Source organism: Felis catus, chromosome D1 (genome assembly GCF_018350175.1).
Source record: "Felis catus isolate Fca126 chromosome D1, F.catus_Fca126_mat1.0, whole genome shotgun sequence".
NCBI lineage: Eukaryota > Metazoa > Chordata > Mammalia > Carnivora > Felidae > Felis > Felis catus.
In genome coordinates this window covers 82,565,780-82,572,488 of record NC_058377.1, presented here as the reverse complement: position 1 = coordinate 82,572,488, position 6,709 = coordinate 82,565,780, and positions in this window count along the sequence as shown.

The window sequence follows — 6,709 nt, the reverse complement described above, 5'->3', positions numbered from 1 at the left end:
AAATAAATTTATAGTGTTGATCTTTTTTTAAAGTTTTTTTTTTTAATGTTTGTTTATTTTTGAGAGAGAGAGAGACAGAGCACAAGAGAGAGAAGGGCAGAGAGAGAGGGAAACACAGAATCCAAAGCAGGCTCCAGGCTCCCAGCTTTCAGCACAGAGCTCAATGCAGGACTCCAACTCATTAGCTATGAGATCATGACATGAGCTGAAGTTGGACGCTTAACTGACTAAGCCACCCAGGTGCCCTATGTTGATCTTTTTTAAGGATACCATATAACCATCTTCAGGCAGGTCATGTGTGGTTTTGGATATTAAAAATCAGTGGATAAATATTCCACATTCTGCTACAAGACCAAGAGCCAAAATGAGTTTTAGTTCCTTTATTGGTTGGACATTTATTGAACATCAACGACATGTACAATCTCATGGTCTATACTGAGTTATGACCAAAGAAAAGTATACTAGATTTCCTCTCCCCTCTGCAACTTATAGTGTAGGTTTTTTTTTTTTTTTCCCCAACGTTTATTTATTTTTGGGACAGAGAGAGACAGAGCATGAACGGGGGAGGGGCAGAGAGAGAGGGAGACACAGAATCGGAAACAGGCTCCAGGCTCTGAGCCATCAGCCCAGAGCCCGACGCGGGGCTCGAACTCACGGACCGCGAGATCGTGACCTGGCTGAAGTCGGACGCTTAACCGACTGCGCCACCCAGGCGCCCCTATAGTGTAGGTTTTAAAAAAATAATAAATTTTAGGGGTGCCTGGGTGGCTCAGTCGGTTAAGTGTCTGGCTCAGGTCATGATCTCGTGGTTGGTGGGTTAGAGCCCTGCGTCGGGCTCTGTGCTGACAGCTCAGAGCCTGGAGCCTGCTTCAGATTCAGTGTCTCCCTCTGTCTCTGCCCCTCCCCTGTTCGTGCTCTCTCTTTTTCAAAAGTAAACATAAAAAAATTAAAAAATAGTAATAAATTTTAGAACTCACTTTTTTTGAACGAAAATCTTATGTTGAAATTAATGTATAAAATACTTCAATTCAGACTGTTCTGGAGGACGCAGAAGTAGAAGCTTAATGTTCCATCGATAAGTTTTTTCCAGGTAGCCTCTAAGGACTCCACAAACTACAGTGTGAAAACCAATAGCTCCAGAAGATGTATAAAAGCATAGGTCAGTCAAGGTTTGGGATTATGACTATGGTTGGTCATGGTGAGGAAACCACAGTTAATATGCTCCCCTCTGTGCTCGACACTCTTACTGGGGCTTTGCCTCTATCAATTAATTTAATCATCAAAACAATCTGGATATGTAGGTATAAGCATTTCTATTTGACCCAAAGAAACCTAAGGTTTGGAAAGATAAAATGACTTACCCAATATCTCATAGTTATATTTGGCAGACCTGAGATTCCAACATAAGTATAGCTGACTCCAACATCCTTGAAAACTCTTATACCTAAAAAGAATGCAAGAGTTGAAAACTACACACACACACACACACACACACACACACACACACACACACATGCACACACATGTACATACAGAGACAAAAATGCACAAGGACATGCATGATTGATTGTGAAATGAGAGGTAATGGCTAGATCCAGTGTGTCTTGACCATTGGAATGAAAAACGATAGTATTATAGCTAGAAGTCTGAGCACAGCCATTGGACCATGGCAAAAAAGAGAATGTGTGTTTCAGGTAGCTCATAGTGAACAAAGATTGATATGTGCTAATATACACACTGTGTGTGAGACATTCCAAGGATGAGAATCCTTATTGTTTAGAAAATCTACTTGGAGGAAGAAGAACTTGATTTAGAGTTAAAATAATGCTTGGTAGCCTCATAAAAACTCCCTCCCAGATATTTATTAAGTTACTATGTCCACAAATTCTTTTGATACTCCTTCCTTCAGGTGGTAGAGCTTAATTCCTTGTTCCCCAAAAGTTACAAGATATAGGTGGTAAGGTAAATAGCATGATAGGGCACTGAATTAAGCTTTTCTGACTACTAAGGCAAAAAATACATGTATATGTATATATAATATATATAATATATATTAGATTTTATTGTCATTTTCAGATGAAAGAAAAATCATTGATTTGCAAAAGCAAAAAGTATTATTTTCTGTTACCACTTTTAATGTCAACAATCATGTAGGTCTTTTATTAACTTATTCGTGACTAAACAAAAAAGTTTTCAACTTTGGAAAATACACAGTGAGACTGTCCAGATCGTATGGCTCTTTATAAAAGGGTTTAATGTCTACAGTCAAATTGTAGCTCAATTAAGCTATTCCCGCAAGGTCAGAGATAATGTGAACCCACTAGTTTGTTTTAGGACTATCTAAATTGATTCTGAGAAAATTGCCTTGAAAAATGGAAAAGAATGAATAGTTAAGCACCACTTTTATCACACCTCTCTTACTAAAAACGTTTCAATGATTCCCTATTGCCTACAGGTTTAAGACTAAATACTCTATAGTAAAAGAGCTATGCCTCAGAGGCCTGTTAGAGGAGTCCATCATTAACTTTCCATACCCCAGCATTTGCCAAACGTTTGTATTTTACTGACTTTGGCTATTCACAAGTATCTAGTGGATTTGCTTTTAATTTTTAATTTTAATTTCAGTAACATACAGTGCAATTTTAGCTGCAGGTGTACAATATAGTGATTCAACGCTTCCATACATCACCGTGTGCTCATCACGATGAGTGCACTCCTTAATCCCCATTTCCTATTCAACCCATTGCCCCACCCAACTCCACTATGGTAACCATCAGTGTGTTCTCTACAGTTAAGAGTCTGATTCTTTGTTTGCCTCTCTATTTCTTTTTTTCCCTCTTTGCATGTTTGTTTTGTTTCTTGAATTCCACACATGAGTAAAATCATATGACATTTGTCTTTCTCTGACTTACTTCGCTTAACATAATACCCTCTAGCTCCATCCACATCCTTGAAAATGACAAGATGTCATTCTTTTTGCTGGCTGAGTAATATTCCATTATATATACCAGCTCTTCCTTATCCATCCATCAGTCAGTGGACATTTGGGCTCTTTCCATAATTTGGCTTTTGTGGATAATGCTGCTGTAAACATCAGGGTGCATGTATCCTTTTGAATCAGTATTTTTGTATCCTCTGGGTAAATACCTGCTAGTGCAATTGCCGGATCATAGGGTAGTTCTATTTTTTAACTTTTTGAAGAATCTCCACACTGTTTCCAGAGTGGCTGCACCAGTTTGCATTTCCCACCAACAGTGCAAGAGGGTTCCTCTTTCTCTGCATCCTCACTAACATCTGTTGTTTCCTATGTTGTTAATTTTAGCCATGACAATGAGGTGATATCTCATTGTAGTTTTGATTTCTATTTCCTTGATGGTTAATGATGTTGAGCATTTTTTCATGGGTCTGTCGGCCATCTGGATGTCTTCTTTGCAAAAGGATGGGATGGAAGGGGGCTCAGTTGGATGGGACCTGGAAAGACCTGCATGCCAGATAGAGGACTTGGGATGCTACTGGGGCCTTCTTGGCACCAGATGATATACGTTTGCCCTGGAAAGGTAATGGCAGGAAGAAAAAGGTTGATCGACATTATGTAACTCCCTTTATTTATTACTGAAAAATGCATATTGAGTTCTAGTTTCTTGGGATGCATCAATAAACAAAACACACATACACAGACACATGCACACACATACAAAGGTTCTACCCTCACTATGTTTATATTCCAGTGGAGAGAGACAGACAGTATTAGATGAATAAAAAAGTTTTATGGTGTTTTCTTAGAAGACAGGAAGTGCTTTGAAAAAAGAAAAAAATAAAGAAGGGTACAGGAGGGCATATAGCAATTTTAACTGAGTGATCAGGGAATCCTTGCTACAAAATTGAAATCTGAGCAAAGCCTAAAGAGATGAGGCCATCAACCATGTCGATATGAGAGAAAGATCTCATCATTCAGAGGGAAAGGGCAGAGCTGGGAGTTGAGTGAGCTGGGGGAAAGGAGTAGGAGATAAGGTCAGGGAGGTGACATGGGGTCTCACAAGCCACTGTAGGAGCTTTGGCTTTTACTCTGAGGCTAACCAGGAGCCACAGGAAGGTTCTGAGTAGTTAGTTGACTTGATCTAACTTAGGTTTGAAAAGAGATACTCCGGCTGAGGCAAGGATAGAAGTAGGAAGCCAAGTTTATGAAAGAAGACCCATCCAGGCTTAAGTGCCAAGGACCACTTTGTGGATAGTCTCATCTCAGCTGACCAGAGAAGATTGTCACAGCATGAAGCTGATGAGAGCAAGGCTCTTTCCTGATTTTCCCAGTTGCATGTTTTCTTCAGTGGGTCAGTTCGACGACAGAGAAATTCCTGGGTGTCTTGGTGACTGAGGCGCTGGTTGTCTTTTGTATCCAGCCAGGCCTTAGTCCTGTCGTCATGTGTGGCTGCCATATTTTCACTTTATTTCAAGACATGGGAGTCTCTCAAATCTCTTCTGTGACTTTTTTCTCAAGGCAGAGACACCCCTAGTGACCTCCTTCTTTTGGTCCTGGGGCTGGAGAAAAGAAGCAATAAGGCGTTTATCTGGACAACTCCAGTCTGTCTCCTAGATTCTATTGAAGTGATTCCCAGCACTGCCATGCTAGGGAGAGGCATGTCTTCTTAACAATTAAAGAGGGGTTAAGGAGGTTCAAACTAGCTCATCCCCAGACAAGTCTTCAAAACAACACAGTCCAATAGAAATATAATGCAAACCACACATGTAACTTTAAATAGTCTAGTAGCCACATTTTAAAATGTAAAAAGAAACAGGTGAAATTAATTATAATAATATATTTTATTACTCATATCTAAAATATCATTTCAATATGCAAAAATATAAAAAATATTAAAGACATTTTTTATAGCAAGTCTTCAGAATCTGGTGTGTATTTTACACCTCTAGGGCGTCTAAATTCAGACTAGTCTATTTCAAGAGCTCAATAACCACAGGTAACTACTGTACTGGATAGCACAACTGTAGAGTTACAGATCCCAAGATGCCTGTTGACTATCACTGCACTCAACTCTTTGGTGCATTAAGTACTAATGATCTGTAGAACTTTCACCATGGAATTGGAATTTGGTTTTATATGGTAGAAAGAAGGTAGAAGCACCTCAATCATATCCTGTCCCCAACTGCAATCTGTATTTTTTCCACACTGAGAACAAATACATGTAAGAAAGGGCTTTGTAAACAGAAAAGTGTTTTGCTTAAGCTTATTACTATGATTACAACTGCTGGCTCTATCTTAGGAGCATACATGCTGTTCCTGCCAGTATGTGCTTCAAGAGTAAAAAGGTACCTGAAGAGCAAAAGTCTTCCTATGACAAGGGTGATGGGCTCGTTCCAGGAGTTTAACCCCAGGAAGATGTGAAATTCAAACACGGGGCAAATGGATCCTTATTTGAACCAGATTTTCTCTAGCTGCTACTGTCAGGGTAATTTATGGCTAAGGTTTGGCATGTTTTTCACCAAGGCAATTTATTTCCAGGCCCCGTCAAGGGTCTCCATATTGCCTGTCAATGATTACTGGTCTTGGCTGGGAAAATCTCTCCAGCAAACACAGCAGAGCAAGAACTTAGGCTTCAGCAGATGTTTGCACTAGGCAATGTGCAGTCTGGGGTAGAAGAAAGAGAGTTGAGAGGTGTCTCTATATGACTTATAGAGTTTCTTTTACTTTCCCCTAAAGTCAAATTCAGGCTGTTGAATAAATCTAAGAACAAAGTGCTAAAATTCCTAAACAGGCCAAATCAATAACAAGGATACTGAGGGCAGTAGAGGATAGAAAGAAGGACATATACAAATATTTTACTGGACTGTAAGCATCTTGAAGACTGAGCTATAAGCACCTTGAATCAGTTTTGTCACTCCCTTCATTGAGTGAATGAATGATACAACTAATACATTTTATTATTCTGTAACCCAAGAGAACAATTGGTTTAAGTCCTTGTGCCTTTCACAAAACCAAGTGTTAGAATTCTGAAGATTGTATAATTGGACAAGATGAACTTCAGAGTCTTTATGAGATTATGGTTCTGTAAGTTGACTGGAAATGTGCTAATGTGTATCAAATATCATTAGGCCTAAAAAGTGCTTTAATTAAATTTTGGGGTAGCTACTAGAAAAAACACTTGTCCATTTTTTTCTCAGTCCATGCCAGCTCAAATGCTGGGCCCAAATTAGCTAGTATAAATATGAGACTCTACTGAGTGACAAGGATTGTTTGTGGTTATTGCTGTGAGATAAAACACAGGGTGAGGGAGCCTGTGATATTAGGTGCTAGCCCAGAATCTTTGTGCCCTAGGCACTCACTAGAGCTCCTTGGGCCATGGTATACATAACTGGACGAGATGACCTGCAAAATACTATGGGCACTGACTTTTTACATGAACTTAAGTGGAGAAGCTTCCCAGGGCCACATCTTTGCCCAAGGGTTGTGACAAATACCTTTCAGTCCTATAATTCCCCAAGCATTATATGTAGGATGCTTTTCTCCCTCCAGGTTCTCCAGGCACAATGTAAACATGTGGGGTGGCTCATTTCTACAGCACTGAAGACCATCAAATTCCAGAAAGTCCGGGACACTCTGAGAAGCTCAGCAGAGAAACCATCGGTTTGAAAAGTGAACAGTTGACAGGCCCAAGGGCGGGCATTCCCAAAGGTGGGCTGGGGGGATAATTTTCCT